The sequence below is a fragment of the Micromys minutus genome (assembly GCF_963924665.1).
Source record: "Micromys minutus genome assembly, chromosome: 13".
In the NCBI taxonomy this organism is placed as follows: Eukaryota; Metazoa; Chordata; class Mammalia; order Rodentia; family Muridae; genus Micromys; species Micromys minutus.
In genome coordinates, this window is record NC_137982.1 from 1049743 (window position 1) to 1069237 (window position 19495).

The 19495-nt window shown below is 41.9% G+C and overlaps 1 protein-coding gene and 1 pseudogene across 4 annotated transcripts in view; both read right to left on the minus strand.

Moving 5' to 3' along the window:
* Positions 1-19495, minus strand: part of CACNA1B (calcium voltage-gated channel subunit alpha1 B) — a gene marked incomplete at both ends in the record, with an annotated part of 161608 nt that overhangs the window by 55449 nt on the left and 86664 nt on the right. The window lies entirely within an intron of this gene.
* Positions 15278-16324, minus strand: LOC308429298 (heterogeneous nuclear ribonucleoprotein A3-like; annotated as a pseudogene). Its single transcript has one exon. The product of its transcript is annotated as a heterogeneous nuclear ribonucleoprotein A3-like (transcript).

A 19495-nucleotide genomic window follows, 5' to 3' on the forward strand; every position in this document is an offset into this window, starting at 1 on the left:
TGTCATCCAAGGCTAGCTTGGTTTGGCCTGAGGTTTCTCTGTTGGGGATCTGGAAAACAGAGGCTTTTTAGCCACCCCACTGGAATAACCAGCTCTTGGGGCTCCTCCCTGACTCCTACTCATGGCTGCCTCTCCACGGTCCCCTCCTCGGCTCTCTCAGCAGTCCCCATCTGTGTGCCCACAAACCCAGCTCCCCAGGTTTTAACAGCCAAGAGGGACTTCCTTTTTAGGTAAGCTGCATGGTTTTCTCAATTCTTTATTTTTTAACTATAGTAGTGCATTATTTCTGTTCTGATGGGTGACAGGGTCACTAAGACCACAGGACAACAGAGGGGACAGTGCGGTGATCTGAGCCACCTTTCACTACCAAATCTTTTTACCCCTTTAAAGACTATATGAAGCCAGAGAAGATACTAAGGAGCAACAAAAATGGAGGCGCTTATGGCAAAGCCACTGTGGAGACCAAAGATCAGCTTCAGCCTGATCCCTGACCGCTCACAGGCAACAAGGAGCCGCATAACAAACAGCAGACGTTGGCTCCAGAGCCAATCACCCGCTGGCAAGTTCTTCAAAGCAAACTTTTTCTTAAGTGAATACCATCAAATTTTTCTGTCGAAGTCTTCTGGAGAAAATAATTGGTAATACTTACCAACCCGCCCCCCACATTCAATTAATTCATAAGACATTATCTCCAGGGGTAGAGAGAGTCTTTTAAGATCTTTAATAGTGAAAATTATAAAACATGCAACAATGCACAAAAATACTCAATCCTCCCAGGAAAAAATCCTGAAAACAGGTAAGAGTTTACAGGACACAAGCGATACATGAAATAGTAAGTTAACAGAGGAGAGACGTGGGCACCATACTTCCTGTGCCTGAGGAGCCCAGTCACAGCAGACACTCCGTGGGTCATGGCGCAAGGAGGCTGCTGTGAGTAGTTTTCCTGCAACAACTACAGTCTCGCTCTTTAGAAAATGTTTTCATGATGAGCAATGCTACTTTTATTGAAAGAAGTATTATTTTAAAACTGTGCCATTTTAAACTCCTCCCCAATAAATACAGCAAAGCCAAGAATAAGTTCAGTAGGAAAAGAACCAATCTGAGTTGACAGAGCTAAATTATTCAGAAAGAAATGAAATAAAGACACCAGAGCCTGGATGTCCTTACTTCTGAGAAAGTCGCCATAACAAACTCATGGGGAAAGCCTGTATGTACACGTATGTGCATGTAATATAGTTAGTGAGGAAGAGGAGAGGCCATGAATTGAAAAGAGAGCCAGGAGAGTCCGTGAGAGGTTCTGGAGGGAGCAGAAGGATGAGAATGAAAGTTACCACAGGGTATGAAAATCCACTGTTGAAAGCAAGTAACTTAAACCAAGATTTGTTTGTTTGTTTTGGAAACAGCATTTCTCTAGGTAGCCCTGGCCTGGCTGTCCTGGAATTTGCTCTGTAAACCCGGCTGGCCTTGAACTCAAGAGATCATCAGCCTCTGCTCCCGAGTGCTGGGATTAAATGTGTGCACCACCACGGCCCAGTACAAGGCATCTTACTGACAAGTCAGCACAGGGAAACAGAGGGTCTTCAAGCAGAGAGGCAGCTGTGGACAGGGTGGACAGGAAGAATGACCACCACCACTGACACGTTTTCTCTCCTCCTGGTTGAAATCTGAACTGACCCAAGGAATAGCTGTGTAGAAAAGTGACCAATGCTGCAGATATGAACCCCAGCCTGGCATTCACTAAGACAGGGAAGGAAACGGCCTCCATCATCAAACCACAGTCCAGAAGTGGCTCCTCTTGAGCAAGCCTGGGCTGTTGGGGAGATGACATGTAAATCCTCCCGACAAAACCATGACAGATTCTTTACAGACAAGGGGACTTTAAAGTAATGTTAGCCCATTTTCCTCTCAATCTTAAAAAGGTGAGAGCAAGCTGGCCTGTTGCATGGGTGAGAATGCCAGGTGAGAAAGGGAAGCTGAATTAGTGATCACATCTAAGTAGAAAAAGGAGATGCCAACCACACACAAGGAAGCAAGGCCACCACTGTCAACAGAGCAGACATGGCAAAAAGCCCACAGATGTCACTGGTGACTGAAGAGCTAGAATTTTTTTTTACATAAAATTCCAGACCGGGTTTAGTGTCCTCCTCCTGTCCCCTCCCCCAACCCCAGCCCACCCAACACGGACTGGTCCCTGTGATAGTTGAAGAAACTGAGGTCGGTACCAGAAGAAAGCCAAGAGCAGATTTCCCTGTGAGGAAGAAGCCAGTAGCGCAGGCAGATGCTCGTCCATGTGCTCTCTGAGAGCACTTCCCATCTGACACACTGACCAACAAACCAAACAAACCACCTGCTTCCTCCACGGAGACAAGGACCAAAAAAGTGGAGACTGACGTCCAGAGGGAAGAGTAAAGGCGCGAACATCGGTGGCATACGTACGATGTCCAGATGTCCCTATGAGCAGAGACCAGCTCCCTGGCTGCAGAGCCCTCCCAGTCCTGCAGTGCACAGAGATAAAGCTGTAGGGCTCAGACTGCCGACTAACTCATCTCCACCCTGGGGCTAACGCTAGAGGGAAGGAATCTGCTGTTCGTCATGGCGACTGTCTGCTTCATTCATGGTCTGCGTGCACATATGCCGGCCCCCTTTCCAGTATGCCTGATGCAGTTCCAGGACACAAGCATGTTACAAAAAAAGAAATATGCCAATAAACTGGAAGAATCTAAATAAACATTGTCTTCATGAACAAGTAACATTGATTTCTATTTTTAGGGATGCTGAAAAAGGTGTCAAACACCGACTAATGACAAGGAAGGTGACCAAACAGGACGCATCCACCACTGGAAGCTAATGCACAAAATAGCTTAGGAAATGCAGCACCATAAGCCAAGCTTTAGGAGAATGAATTTTCTATTGATCTCAAGGGATCACACAGGTCAGTATCCTAATCACAGCAAAAGCAAATTAGAAGTCAGGACAATGGTTAAAAAAAAAAAAAAAAAAAAAAAAAAAAAAAAAAAAAAAAAAAAAAAGAAGATTAAAATTAAAATGTCACATTTGGTAACTGAGGAATGGATTTTGAACATCCCATCAATGGAAAGTGGCCAGGCACGGTGGCATGTGTCTGTCACAACAGCCAGAGGCCTAAGTAGGTTGACACAGCCAGGCAGGCTCTTCACACCATCACCACAGCTGCACTGCAGGAGAGCAGAGACCAGCCTGGTGTGAGTCTGTCTCCAGACGTGTGCATGCATGTATGTATACGTGAACACATGTTCACACATGGTATGACTGTGTCCAAAAAACACTTGTATAAAGAGGAAGAAGAGCATTCATTTGCAACTGTGGCTTAACATGGTCAACAGATGGAAACTTGCATTTTTATAAAGGAACAAATGATTGGCACATTTTTCCTTTTATTTTTGGAGATTATGATATAATTACATCATTATTACATCATCTCACCTGTTCGCTTTTCCCTCTAAGCCCTCCCATAACAGCCCTCATGGATCCCTTTCAAACATATAGCCTCGTTTTCATTCACGGTCATTACAGCTTCTCCGTCTATGTATATACAGCTACAGTCTAACCTACTCATCTGTATAATGTTGCTTGTGGGTGTGTTTTCAGGGATGCCCATTGGTACTGCATAATCAGTACCCGTGGCTGAAGCCTGGAGAATGGCACAACAGTTAAGAAAGACCCAAGTTAGGCTCTAACAGTCACCTCCGATGGCTCACAGTTGCCTGTAACTCTTGCCTAGGAGTATACAGCGCCCTCTTCTGGCCTCAGGTGTACATATACACACATGCAAAATTTTTGGAAAAAAACAATATGCAAAGTAAAATTACATTTTTTTCAGTATAAAAGAATAAAAAGTAAAAAACTAAAGATGTCAGAGATAAATCTTAAAATATATTTGGATTATAACTGTGGCATATCTGATATGTTTCTCACAAACACAAAACAAAACCAACAACACTAAACACTGAACCTCAATACTTTAGCCTGAAAGCTACGAGAAGGCCAGCAGCAGGTTAGGGTGCACTGAGAGGCTGAGTCATCCTAACATGCGGGGTTACATCCCAAACACCACAGAAGGAGCTGGAGAAGGACTAAGGCTGACTGTCTCGATGGCCATTACCACAGATCGTGATGTACCTGTGTCGGGCTCCAGGCAAACAGTAAGATGTGCAGAAGCAACCAAAGGAACTGAGAGCCGACAGAGATGGGGGCCACGCAGGGCTGTAATTTTACACGGGTCCAGCAAAGCATTCTGGGATCTAAGTAACCTAAAGGAGTTCTTGAGCTGTAACCACTGAGCTACCCAACCCTCCTTCTCTGGCACAGGCTATCCCAGGGAAGTAAGGCTCCACAGTCTCCGTTCTTAACAGCCTTAAGGAGCTTAAAGGATTGTCACCGAAGGCCAGACTCTCCTGCAAGCAGAGAAGGGGGGTTTGGACAAAATGGTAGTGTCTGATACACAGTCTTCTGAGAAAGACACACAGAATGGTCCTTGGAATATACTAGACAGGAGAGCAAGGAATCTGTAAGAATGCCCACAGTCGAGGAGAAGGAAAAAAAAGCCAATTTAAAGGGACTGCCTGGGTCGAAATGGGAAAAGGCGAAGCATCAAAAACCAAAGCAAAACAAAGCAAAACAGTTTTTTTCAAAAGAAATCAAAATACATTAAATACATTAAAATTAAAAATTTCAAAATAATATATTTGCATTAGTTGATAAGATACTGATTTTCTGCTTTGAAATTTATAAATAAATGGTCAAAAATAAGCATGTCCTTTCTTAATCCCAACACAAATTGTATTTCAAAGTAACCAAGTATCTCACGAGCAATGACCTTCCTCACAGTTAAGGTCACAATAGTAAATACAGAAGAAATGTAAATCTGTGACCCTTACTGAATTCACACATCTAGTAACAATCATCCTTGCCACTGGAGCTAAAAAAGGTTGATGGGAATTTTCATCTTAACCATTGTCCTGCCTTTCCATCACACATGGCCAACCACAGAAGTGATACAGCCCTGGGGCCAGGTTACCATCAATGGAGTTAATCTGACCAGTCAAGCCTCCAGACACACCTATGTTAGATGTCTATAGATACCTTTTGATTCTCACAAAAACGGCAATGACATCTACTTGGAGGAGGCCAAGGACACTGCTAAACCTCCTAAAACCATAGTTGCCAAGAACACAATTTAAAGGTATTGTGGTTCAGAAGCCTTGTGCACACCCGTCGGTCACAGACTGTGGTTCAGGTAAAGAAAGGCACTCACGACCCCTGATGCCACCTACCAGATCTAGCATCCCGGAAGTTCTGAACAGCAGATAAACAAGAAGGGACATAATTAACAGAGTAGACATTTAGACATATTTTTTTAAAGTCAAACGAATGACCTGTGTCTGGATAATGAGTCAAACAAAGCAACCATAAAAAGTTATTTCTGAAACAACCGTATGATTTGAACTCGGAATGTGTGTGGACAACATAAAGGAATTACTATCAGCATTCAGTACGATAAAGCTACCGTGATTATTTTAAACCCCTAATTGAGATGCTCAGTCCCTGATTGTTCTGAACACGGCACAAAGAGGAGGAGGAGGAGGGACTCGCACACGAGAGCAGGCGAGGGGTGAGGGGCCGTGCGTGGGGCTCCTCGTGTCCGTCTCTACTTCTCATACATTTCAATTTTCCAAACAAAAAAGGGGTTTATTTTAGCAACCACAGGGCTGTACAAAGGGAAATGCTTTGAAATAACAACTGGCTTCAGAACAGGAGGAGGCAGAAGACAAGAGAGTAGCAGACGCAGTGGGAGAGAAAATAACCAACAGCTAGAACTCTGTACAAAGGAAACCACTTTTCACAATAATGCCGGAATACAGGTTACGCAGAGAATTTGCCACTGTCAATTTTCTTTAAAAACAAAAAGAGTATTCTTCAAGCGGAAGGGATAAGGGAAGAAACCCCCAAAATGATTTGAAATGCAGAAGTAGTGAACGCTAAGAAGGAGTAATGAAATAAACAAAGGAAGGTGGGTAACGCTATGTGCAGCCTCCCCGGGCTCCACAGTCACCTTCAGAGTTCATAAGCCTTATACTGTTCTAAGCGAAGCTTACAATTTTTAGTTGGGTCAAGTTCATCATTACCTTGAGCCACTGCCACAGATTGGACGCTCCGGAGACAAACACTTGCTATTTGGAAACTCAAACCGTAGATATGAATCAGATAAGATACAGTGAAACTTGAACGACTTAAATTTTTTAAAACATGAGCTTCAAAATTTTATTATAATCAAAGTAATCCTTAAGAGTGAGAGCTAAAGCTTAAACCTTCATAAATGAAGTAGAAAAGCCCAAATGTTATGAGCTGAAAGCATCAGAGTGCCAGCAGGAGAAGGGATGTTGTCACAGCACAGGCAGGAAACACACTAAGAAAGGCAGTACGAGAGCAGTGACTAGCAAGAACCAAAATGGACGTCGCCACCGGCACACCAGTAACGACTTAAACAGAGCAGCCTGCAGAGAAAAGTGGTCAAGAAGAGGAGTGGGAGGGGGAGCACTTCAGAAATGTAGCCAGGGCTCCTGGTGGTATACAGGCCTGAAATCACAGATCTCAGAAGGCTGAGAAAGGGAAATCTCAAGGTCAAGAATGGCCTGCTCTACAGTGAGTTCAATACAAGCTTGGGCTACTTAGAAAGACCTTGGAGAGGAGATGTAGGTCTGAGCTGGAGGCTGCCTCCCACGGAAGTGGGACCTTCAATACTGTGCTTCCCCTGTGCCCTCTATAAGCCACCCTGGTGCATCTCTCACATACAGATTAGAAAAGCTGTGAACTTGGACTCCGGAGTGAGCAGTCTTGGTTTGAAGCTCAAGAGAATAACTGAGGCCAGCCGCCATTTTGGGTAAGAGAATCATTTTTTAAGCACTAGTCATGCCATGAGTACACAGACAGGACAGTGGTGTGCTGGGAGCATTCAGGCCCGTGACACAGGGCTGGGGTTCCTTCCTGTAAGTCTCAGGGGAAATAAAAGATGTCATGTGGTCAGGCTGTCTCCGGCTTCATGGGCAGCACAGGTAGGAAAGGGGATTCCAGGGCAGGAATGTTGAGATTTGGAGTAAGTTGAGAAGGAGGAGTGCATTTAATTACATCATACCCATTAGAAGGCTGGGAAATGTGTTACCACCAGTTACCCTCTAACATCCGAGAGTCTGGCAACCTGAGCCTCTGAAATCACTTGGTTTCTGTCATCTCCCTGGAATCTGTCCACCTGAGAGTCTGTAGGAGTTAAGGATTCGATACAGGGAACCTTGCCACCTCTGCAACAGCAACTGGGAAAACAGAAAAAAGACAAAGGAAGCCCTGCAGGCTAGCATGGGCTGGCCTCTGGCAGGAAATAGATAAAGGAAGATCTGAAGAACCAGGCAGAGACCAGAGAGGAAGAGGATGCATCAGAGGCCTGGTGATGTGAGCCTTGGACATCAGCTGGGGCCTGCCCTAGAAAACAGGTTTCACACTTACATAAATTCTAAGAATAGGTCTGAGGCCAGAAGAACCAGAACACTGCACTTGAGGACTTAAAAGGCCACCTAAATCCTGCTAGTGAAGATGAGACTCGGTACAATGGGGAAGCCACTGCATGCTAGTGAGGGTGGAGCAACCAAGAACCCACCCCAAACCCTGGCAAAGACACTGCGTCCCACTGCACCAGTAGAAGACAATACTCCTGTACCAGAAAGTGAGCACACAATGCCACTAGCAAGTACAAGACCCTGTGCTCCACAGAATCAAACGTTACTATCAGGTAAAACAAACAAGCAAAACAACAACAACAACAACAATCCTTTATTTTATCCTTATCTGAAAAGGTTCCCAGCATGCATAGCTGCCATAATAAGAAAGTGGAAACTTAGAATGAAAACAACTCATGAAAATCACACACACACACACACACACACACACACACAAACACCTGTAAAGCAGGAGAAGGTTAAAACAGCTCTCAAACTTGAAACACCAAATACCATTACAGAAGCCAACTGCCAGTGAGAACCAGTACCCCACAGCTACAGTCCTGGTGAAGACTGGAGGAGACATGAGAGATGTCAGATGACTCATCATTCCAAAGTGGGAAAAATAACCAAACGAAACAATGCATTTAAATCATTTTAGAAACTACAAGGAGCCCACAGAACAGATAGCTGAAAGTTCTCAGAGGAGAGAGACAGAGTGAACTGCATCAGGAGAAAAAACAGTAAACAAAGACTGAGTTTTAAAAGGGTTAAAAAGTGGTACTGGAGGGAAGCAAAACAGGCCCAGCCCATTGAAATTCTGTTATCATTTACCAACTGATTTTCAACAAAAGTTCCAAAGTAGCTGAATGGAAAGAGACAGTCCTTTTTCAACAAATGGTGACAAAGTATTGGAGATCCAGCAAGGGGTGGGGGAGGGATGAGGAGAGATCCTTAATCTTTACCTATGCCCACCTACAGAAATCAACTCAAGATATGATTGTTCTGGAAAGATGAAGTTCAAAGTCTCTTCCCTCTCCACCCAGCGACGCACACTGGCATAGACCTGGTCCTTGAGCTCACATCAAGATAAATGTAAACGGGTTCTGAAGAGAAGAAAGGAAACAAGCAGATTGGCTACGGGACCTTGGGACTACAGTAAAAACGCTGTCTTTTCTGAGTTTTATTTTATGCCTCATATGGCCAGACTTGGTGTGAAGTTCACAAATATCTACCAACAGAAAGCCCTCATCAAAGGAAAAGGAAACACAAAAGCCTAGCGGAGCAGAAGACTTGCAGACAGCAATTGCTACATATCAGCCAAAGGAAATCAACAACAAAAACAGAGGGGTAGTCCTAGTCCTACTCAAACGAGGCTGAGGCAGGAGCCTGGACCTTCATCTTCACTGCCCGTAAGAGGCAACCCAAAGCATCCAGAGTACAATGTCAGCTGGATGGAAGCAGGTCTTTCATCCTCACCCTGAAATAATTAGACCCAGAACAGATAACATGACAGTGTGGGTCGCACGGAGCGACTGGACTTCAAGTCACCAAGAGCTACAAAGCATCCCTTCCTTGTGGAACTAAAATGAGTGCTAGTGGACGGTCCATGGCAGTCACATGGGAGCAGTAGACCTGCTGCAGACCTGCTACGCCCACCCTAAGCCAGCAATAATGGCGGAGGGGGGTCTCCTCCACTGAGGCCTATGGCAGGCAAGTCAGAATCTATCTTCCCACCTTGCCTAGAACTAACAAGACAGTTCTCCCTTCTCCTTCCTGCGTATATCATAGCAGACAAGCCAAAGCAGAAGACTTAAACAAGACTCGGAGGCTCATGATCAAACTCTAAAGTAGCTAGGTTTCAATTACACAAACCAAGTACTTATCACACCAAGAACCAGAAAAATCAAATTGACCAAAAAAAAAAAAAAAAAAATCAACAGGCACCAAGAAAACAGATGTTAAACCTATCTGACAAAGACTTTAAAACAGCATTCCAGAAATTCTTAACAGTTTAAAAAAAAAAAAAAACTTGAAACAAACAAAAAGTAGAAAACCTTGGCAAAGCAACAGAAGATCTGAGGAAGCACATGATTGAGAAACAGTAACTGAAATGAAACCTTAACCGACAGGTGGGCTCAGCTGCAGAGGGAGGACACAGTGGGAGAAGGCATGAACTACAAGATAGGAAAACAGAAATTACCCAATCTGATCAATGGAGAGAAAATACACCGAAAAAAATCAAACCAGCTCAGGGCCCTTTATAGGAGCTCAGCCAGAGATTAAGCATCAAGTAGGGTCTCAGGATAAAACCGGAACAAGGAGAAGTAAGGAAGTACTCAAAGATGGAAAAGATGAAATATTCCCAAAGTTTGCCAAAGACATTAACCTACAGATTCAAGAAGCTGAGCAAACCCCAAACAGGATAAATTTGAAGAAGTCCACATCAAAATACATTGTACTCAAACTTCTGAAATACAAAGACAAAACAAACCTTGAAAGCAGCGAGAGAGAAACATCTTACCTACGGGAAGAGAACATTTCGAGTGACAGTGGATTTCTCATCAGAAACCATGGACTCAGAAGACGCACACGTTTTTTTCAAGTGCTGAAAAAAAAAGAACTGTCAACCCAGAATTCTAGACCCAATATAAACATCCTTCAGGAATGAAGGGAACATCAAGACACCCTTGGATGAAGGAGACTAAGAAACTCTGTCACCTGCAGACCTATGTCAAAAGAACAGCTACAGAAAGCTTTTCACACAGGACATAGAATACCAGAAAGGAAGAAAGAATAATAAGGAAAAAATGAGTAAATATAACACATTTTCCTTCTTCTCTTCAGTTTTCTAAGTTACATTTGATAGCTGAAATAAAAATTCAAACAAACTCTGTTAAGATTCTAAACTTATACAGAGGAAAATTTAAGAATACTATGTTATAAAAGAGGGAGAGGCATAGAGAGAGGAATTTTATGTTGTACTCAAACTGACAAAATAAGTAAACCAGGATAAGTTATATAATAAAATAGCTAAAGAAATTAGCATATACAATAAACACACTAGAAAGTACTATAGATAAATCAAATTGGACTTTTAAATACATTCAAATAATCTCCAAGAAAATCAGGAAAAAATAAACCAGAGAAATAAAAAACAAAGAAAACAAACAGAAAGTAAAAATTAGGATAACAAACTTAAGCTCTAATCTTACCAACAATTACATTAAATGTAAATGTTATAATGCCAAACAAAACAATTTCAGTGAATTATACCATGACCCAACCATATGCTGTCTATAAGAAATTCGCTACAAATGTAACTGTACAACTAACCTGAAAATAAAAGGTAAAAAGATTAACCATGCAAATTTTATGAAAAAATAGTAAATGTGTTAACCAAGTCAAGATAGTCTTAAAATCAAGGAAAATCACCAGGTTCAGAGAAACACATAGCACAAAGATAAAAAGGCTGTACACCAAAAAGACAAACTATAAATGTGTTTGTATCTAACAGCAATTCACAAATGTGATGTAACAACTTAAAGTATGACAGAAAAGTAGATTAGATCCAAAGTTATATTTAGAGCATTGAGCATCCTTTTCTTAACAAGTGACAAATCCAGACATAAAAAAACTCAGAAAGGCCAACCAACAGGGTGGAACTAGCCCTTAAATAACATTTCTCCCAGCAACAAAAAACACATGTTCCTTTCCAACACCCAAAAAGGGTAATGAAAACAAAACCTAAAAACCAAAAGACAAGTGATAATACAGAATGGAGTTACTGACCACAAAGTAATAAAAGTAGGAGTTGACAACAGAAAGACAAAACATCTACAAACACTTGGACACTACCCCTACAGCATCTCAATGACCCATTGAGCCAAAGAATAAAGCTCAAAGGAATTTTTTTAAGTAAAACTAAACAAAAATTAAACTATATCCCATGAAAACCTATGGCAGAAAAGAGGCAATACAAAGAGAGAAACTTGTAGCACTAAATGTTTGCATTAGAATAACAGGTGGCTAGTCAGATGACTGAGTGCTTTAGAGACTTACTGCTCTTGCAAAAGACCTCAGTTTAGTTCTCAGCACCCACATGGTAGCTACAATCATCTTTGACTTCAGTTTCAGGGGATCTGATGTTTCTCTTCTGACCTCTAAGGGTACCGGGCATGTACATGGTGTGTGTACATGGTGTGTGCACACACACACAGGCAAAGGCATTCATCATCATAAACAAAGTTTTTAAAGAAAGGCTAAAAAATAGAACCGATTATATATATATATATATATATATATATATATATATATATATATATATATATATATATTCCTACCACAAGAAAATTAGAAAAGAACAAAGCAATGAAAAGTAGAAATCAAATTAAACTTAAATTATATAAAAATTATTTAAATTTTAATTTGATTTAAATAATTTTAAAAATTTAAATTTAAATTTATTTAAATTAAAATAGGGCCCAAAAGGTGCTTTAGTGGGTCAAGGTACTTGCTGCTTAAGTTTTGTGATCTTAATTCCTAGAACCCACATAAAGGTAGAAAGATCCACAGAATTGTTCTCTTAACTCTGTATGCATGTGTACACAGAGACACAAATTTTAAAATAAAAATCATGAAAACAAAAAAAAAGAATCAATAAAACAATCCAACCTTTTCAAAAGATCAACAAAACTAACAAATGTGGCAAGACTGAGAAAAAGGAGAGAGGAAATGCACAACACTGGCTGGGAGTCTGACGACACCATGAGGGTGAGGGGCCGACTGTGTCCAACGCACACGTGTAGAACTGGCAAGTCCAATGTCACCCAAAATGAAGCTGATAACATAACTCCATAGGTACCCATTCCACGGCCCTCAGACAAGGAATGCGTGTTTGGCAATTTCTATCAAATACTTAAAGGACAATCAGTACCCAGTTCAGCATAATTTACTCTGGAAACAGGTCCATTAGATTCAAAGCATTTTATGGCTCCATTCTTACTTTAATGCCCAAACCGGACATAAGGACATTATAAAAAATAAAACCAAAAATGAGTGTGCTAACACAGATTTGTATGTAATTCCAGCACTAGAAGGCTGAGGAAGGAGAATTGTGAGCTTGAGGAACTGTAACAATATCACAACCAGGATGTGGAAAAGAAGAAATAAATGTGAAAGAATTAAATTATTCATTTGGGATTCTTTTGTAGAAAATTTGAAAGGAGTCTACAAATACATGTTTGAGGTAAAATATGTCAAAATTATGTAAACTAAGAAGAAATGTATGTAAACTATAAAAAGAAGCAACTACAAAATAAAACAAAAATATGAAAATAATAAAGATAAAATGAAAAATAATAATTTAACAACAAAACATGGTATAAATGCCAAATGAACTAAAATATTAATTTTCGTTGTATAAAGATATATAAACTACCAACTAATGTAATCAAGAAAAAGGAGAAATCACAGAAATACTAGGAGTTCTAAAAATAACAACAAAACACACACACACACACACACACACACACAAACCACTGGAGGCCAGATGCTGGCACACACCTTTAATCCCAGCACTCTGGAGGCAGAGACAGAGGCAGGTGTTGGAGGCAGCCTGGTCTACAGAGTGAGTTCCAGGATAGCCAAGGCTAAACAGTGAAACCCTGGAGAGAGAGGAGGGAAGGGAGGGAAGGAGGGAAGGAGAGAGGGAGGGAGGGAGGGAGGGCGGAGGTAAGTCAAAAACCTAGATTAAATCTATTGCTTGGTGGGTACAAAAGCATGTGTACATGTTCATTCCGGGGGTGGGGAGGAGACAGTTACTGAACCTGGAGTTCACTGGTTAGCTAGCCTGACTGGCCAGCGAGTCCCAAAGGATCATCTCCCCAGTTCTGAGATTATAGGCTCAGTGCTGTACCTGCCTTCTCGTGGCTATTTGGAATCTAAACTGAAGTCTCATACTTGTGGGACAAACTCTGCCAAATTATCTATCTCTCTAGTCTCTGAATGGGTAATTTTTAACAGGAAAATATAATTTACCAAGCTCATCTCAAGACAATATCTAAATGAACCCACATACAAAGAGCTACCATTAGATAAATCCATGAGATAATTTTACAAAATTCTACCAAACATTTAAAGATTGTGCCACAGCACCAAACAATTCCAGTACAGACTGGTTCCTCCTCTGAGCAAAATCCCCAGCTCACAATCTCTTCTTTATCATTCCTAACACTCCAGAGAAAAATACATCACTACAATGTTGCTAGCTTTCCTGCCAGATGTTCAGGTAGAGGACTATACCCAGCCAAGACATAACATAGTGTCTTCAACAGAATAATGTAGAGAAGAACTCACAGGCAGGCGTCCAAAATCCACTAGCAGATTATTAGAACCCTGTATGGGCATTTCTGAAAAGTGCCCTAAATTTCAAGAAGAGAAGCATCCGAAGCAATCCCTCTGAGCAGCTGTCTTAACCGGTGGTCGGTAACACTTACGCCAAACACTTTATGTCCTAATGTGACAGTTTGTGACTTCTCACTGTTTAATTGCTTTCTCAAATATCCTATTTCTTTTATTACCCAATCCTAATTATCTAAAACACACTGCAAACATACAAATATCTGTTCTCTCCATATGTCAGTGCCTATTCACCACGACTTTGGAAATGGGGAGAATAGAGTCCCCCCTAAACTGCAAGTCAGTAGGTGTTTCTTTACAGTTAACTTTAGCAAAATTCATACAAAATAGTAATTAACAATGACCTTCTTTAGTTGTTAACTCACAAGGGAACACCTTCCAAACTGCATTTTGTTAAAGTGTTTGTACTAAAATGTAGAAAAATTGAACTACACAAATATTGAAAAGTTAAAAATTCCTTAATTTTCTATTCCTGGTACCACTATCACAAGTTACAAGGCAATATACCTGATGGAAAGGAAAAGGACAAAGCTACAGCAGATAGAAGACCTCAGGAATGTACATCTAACTGACACTACATTTCATTAATCAATAGCTGCACTCTAACTGACACTACATTGCATTAATCAATAGCTGCACTTTTTTGCAAACGGTGGCTGTGACTGTCCTGAACAGAAAGGGTTTCCTGTTTAAGCTGCAGTAACTTTTCTGACCATGGATCATCGTTCCTCCTGTGGCAGATTTTTACAGTTCCTCTAATGCATTTAGGACGAGTGTCTCAGAGTAAGCTGCAGCCTTCCTGACAGCTCCTCGCTCTCTCCTGCTAAGAACTGTAGCCATTTCTGCTTTATTTTTTCTCATTTTTATTGGATATTCTCTGCATTTACGTTTCAGATGTTATCCCCTTTTCCAAATCCTGTCCCCCTCCCCCTCCCCTTGCCTCCATGAAGGTGCTCCCTCTCCCAACCACCCTCTCCCACCTCAGCACATTGGCTTTTCCCTACACTGGGAAAATGAGCCTTTGTTGGACCAAAGGTCTCTCCTCCCACTGATGCCAGAGAATGCTGTCCTCTGCTACACATGCACCTGGGGCCATGAGTCTTTCCATGAGAACTCATTGGTTGGTGTTTTAGTCCCTGGGAGCTGTAGTGGGTTTGGCTAGCTGATCATTTTGTTCTTCCCATTGAGGTTGCAGACCCTTTCAGCTCCTTCAGTCCTTTCTCTAGCTCCTTCATTGGGGTCCCCGTGTTCAGTCCGATGGTTAGCTGCAAGCATCTTCCTCTGTTATCACTATGGCTCTGGCAGAGCCTTTGAGGAGGCATCTGTATCCTTCAGCTACCATATCCACCACTTCCACCTCCAGATCCATAGCTACCTCAATAGGGGCTGCCTGAGATTCTTCCATAAAACTGCCCCCTTCATGGGTCCATAATTTGATTGTTGCTGTCCACCATAATTCCCAAAGTCATTGTAGTTCCCACCACCACCATAGTTACCTCCACCAAACTTTCCTCCTCCATTGTAACCATCATCTCCTCCTCCCCCCACTGTATCCACCACCTTGGTTTCCATATCCTGATCCATCACCTCCATAGCCTCCTCTACTGCTGTAACCAGGACCACCACCATAGTTCCCACCATCACCTCCAAATCCATTATACCCACCACCACCATAACTACCTCTGCTACCACCACCTCCACCACCACAGCCTCCTCTTCCACCAGTTTCCTCCACGACCAAAGTCTCTCCCACCATCTCCAAAGTTTCCTCCACGACCCATAAAGTTGCCAGATCCACCTCCACGACCTCTCTGGGATCCAGCTACTGCATCTGTTTAGAAAGGGCTCTTTTCACTTCACAATTATGCCCATTAATAGTGGAGTATTTCTGAACAACAGTTTTATCAACTGTGTCGTGATCATCAAAAGTCACAAAAGCAAATCCTCTCTCTTTCCCACTCTGCCTGTCTTCCATAACTTCTATGATTTCAGTCTTGCCATACTTTTCAAAGTAGTCTCTCAGATTATATTCTTCCGTATCCTCTTTAATGCCACCAAAGTTTTCTTCACTGTTAAATGGGCACCAGGCTTCACAGAACCCCCTCTAGAATCCTCTCTCTGGTTCCACCACACGCCCATCGACCTTGTGTGGCCGAGCACACACCGCAGCATCCACCTCTTCAACACAAGAGCAGGTCACAAAACCAAAGCCCCTGGAACGTTTTGTTTGAGAATTTCACTACCACATGGTCTGTAAGTGTGCCCCATTTCTCAAAATGTCCTCTTAAGCTTCTCTGTGGTTTCAAAGCTCAGACACCCCTCCCCCACAATGAACAGCTTCCTCAGCTGCTTGGTTCCTTTGGATCACAGTCCTCCATCTTGAGACCAGACTTGCCTCTTCCAACAATATGGGACCAAGAGCTTAATGCTTTCTCATCATATTTTATGAAACTGTTCAGTTAAAGTAGCATGCAATATATTTTTTACTGATTTAAATAAGAAAGGCAATGGATTTTTTGCCTAACATGTGTAAAGCCCTCTGTTTGTTACCCAATACCAGGAAGATAAAATATAATTTAAAAAAAATATTGGCCATAATTGGAACATGTCATTTTCAGAAACGGAATGTTGAGAATGATGTGACTATATCATTCCTAACTCACATTGATTTCCTAACTCACAATGCTTAAGCAGAGTGTGATGAAGCCACAGTTAGAGACTATTTAATATAATTTAAGAATTTTAGAATAAGTATAACTGTCTTGCTTAATCTGCATAATTACACTAGGTAATCATGTGACTTTCAAATTTGGTGAGAGAGGAGAGTGTTCCTCTGGGACCTTGAGGTGGCCCCACAGTGGCCTCTCCTGCCTAGAGGACCCCACAGCCACCACCAGACAAGCCTTTGTCACACCTGGGCACTATAATTGTTCATTTCGGCCTTGGCAGTAAAATCTCTAAACAGTAGCCAATGATCCCTGTGTGGAGAGGCTACTGGGAAAACTGATTAGCCATCCCGGGAGCTGCCAGCCCCGTGGCTCCGTGCCGGCCTTGTCTCTGACCCACCACACTGACATCCTCTGTACTCCTTCCTCCAAGAGGCTGCAGTTGCTGACTGCACAGCAGCCAGCCCAGGGCTTCTCAACCTTCCTAACGCTGCAACCCTTTCATACAGTCCCTCATGTTGTGGTGACCTCCACCTATAAATTTACTTGGCTGCTGCTCCATGACTGCAATTTTGCTACTGTTAGAGATTGTAATATAAATATCTGACCCCACAAATGTCACACCCCAGGTTAAGAACCACTGAGTTAGAACACACACTGCCACATAGGCAACTTCTCCAAGGCCACCTATGATGCCATCCCCAAGACCGACAGCTACGTGATCCCTGACCTCGGGATTGAAGAAGTCTCTGACCATCTTATGAGAACCCTCATAAAAGTCTCCATTTAGAGGACCCAGGTTCCAGCAGTAGCTTCTACATAAGATTTTTATATCGGAAAAATAAAATGAACCAAACCTGCTAACAAATAATGATTAATTAAGGTACATTTTAACATTGTATAGACAGTTCCAGATCTGAAATTTATTGCTATAAATTTCTGCACCTAAAAGAAAATATGATGTCCATGAATTCTGAAAAGACTTAACGAAATTTAACACTTTTGACAGGCAATAAATAAATAAATAAATCTACTAAAATTGGAATTAATGTATATTATAAATGTAAGTTTATACACAGGTCTCAAGCCAGAATCTTTACCTTACTGTTGGCAAAACAAGGCAAGGGTACCAAACAGCCTGGATATTACCCACAATCAGACAGATTAAGACACCCAAAAACTTGAAAAAGAGGTACACTCATTGATAGAAGCTTTGATAATGTACTCAGAAAAACGAACAGAATCGACATTAAAACCAATGCCTGATTTGAGGATTCAGAAAAACAGGATAAGTAAAGAACATTAAAAAAAAAAAAAAGAAAGAAAAAAAAAAAAAAACCTCAATAGCCCAGATTTCTTCTTCTGGGAGAAGCTGTAACAGGCATCAAATTAACCCCCCAAAAGCAACAATCAAGAACGCCAGACAGAGTACACATCTGGTAATGAACACCTCTGATTCCAGAGGACAGAGAAACCATCTGAGCTACACAGTGAGACTCTGTCTCAGGAAGAAAGCAAAGAACAGAGCATGCCAGGCATTCAGAAACTAAAACAGGAAGAAGTACAACATACATTTGAAAAAAGACCTCTGTGAAAAATATACAAAGAGGGGCTGGAGGGATGCTTCAGAGGTTAAGAGCACTTCCTGCTCTTGCAGAAGGCCTGGGTTCAGGAACCAGCACCCCCATGGCAACCTATGACCATCTGTAACTCCAGGTACAGGGTTTCTGAAGCCCTATCTGTTCCCATTCCTCCAGCATCAGACATTCACATGGTGCAAAAAGTAGGCATACAAGAAAAACACTTGCACACATAAAAATTAAAAATAGCACATATATGATATATACTTGTATACAGAGAAAGTTGATAATTATTAGACAAATTAATTAAAAATAGCAAAAAAAACTAAATAAAAAACCTCACCACAAGTGCACAAACGTCAAGTATACATAATAAAAAATACTCAAAATCATATTTCATGAAGAAGCTGCAAGTTTAAACAAACTCTGCTATGCATTTCATTATAACAACTAAAGTCCAAACCACTGGCGACAGCAAAGTCTGGTAAAAGTTATACAGCAATAGGCACTTCATCCATGGCTATGGGAAAAGAGCAGCCAGCCACACATACACCATTACAATCATGCTGACATATGCACTCAGAGGAAGGCATCAACATAAACGCCAAACATGCCTGTCTGTCCATAAGTACCAAAGCTGAAACTAACTTAAATATCCTCCATTAGGTAGATGGAGAAAGTTCCAGCCAGTGGACTTTATCCATTTTTATGGCTACCAAGCCATAAAATTCTATAATGATAAAGTTTGTTTTCTTTCTCTTTTTTAAAAAAGGTTTACTTATTTTATTCATACGAGTACAGCTTCCTTCAGATGTAGAAGAGGGGATGGCTGTGGGCCACCATGTGGTTACTGGGATTTGAACTCAGGACCCCTAGAAGAGCAGTCTGTGCTCTTCACCACTGAGCCATCTCTCCAGCCCCCCATCCCCTTTTGTTTAAGGCAACCTGAAAACCTGTGTGCTGTCTGAGTCCACTCTGATGAAAGGTCTGTGGCTGCCACCACGGATAGGCCAACTGTGAACAAAATCCCAGCACAGGGTTTCTGGGCTCGGGCTTGGTTACACTAAAGAGAAAAGAGGGAGGAGGCTAGGAAGACGGACTCACCTGGGTGAAAGGCAGGAGAGACAGGAAGAGCCGAGTTTCCTCAGAGGAAACTCACAGAACCTGGCGGTAAGCAGCTGGCAGTCGGCACCCTGCCCTGGTTATCAGTGTGAGTGGCTGCACGTGCTTGTGCATGGGTTCCGTGTGCCACACAGCCTGTTAGAGCTCAGTGCCTCTCTGGCCTCCCGCAGGCCCCATCTCT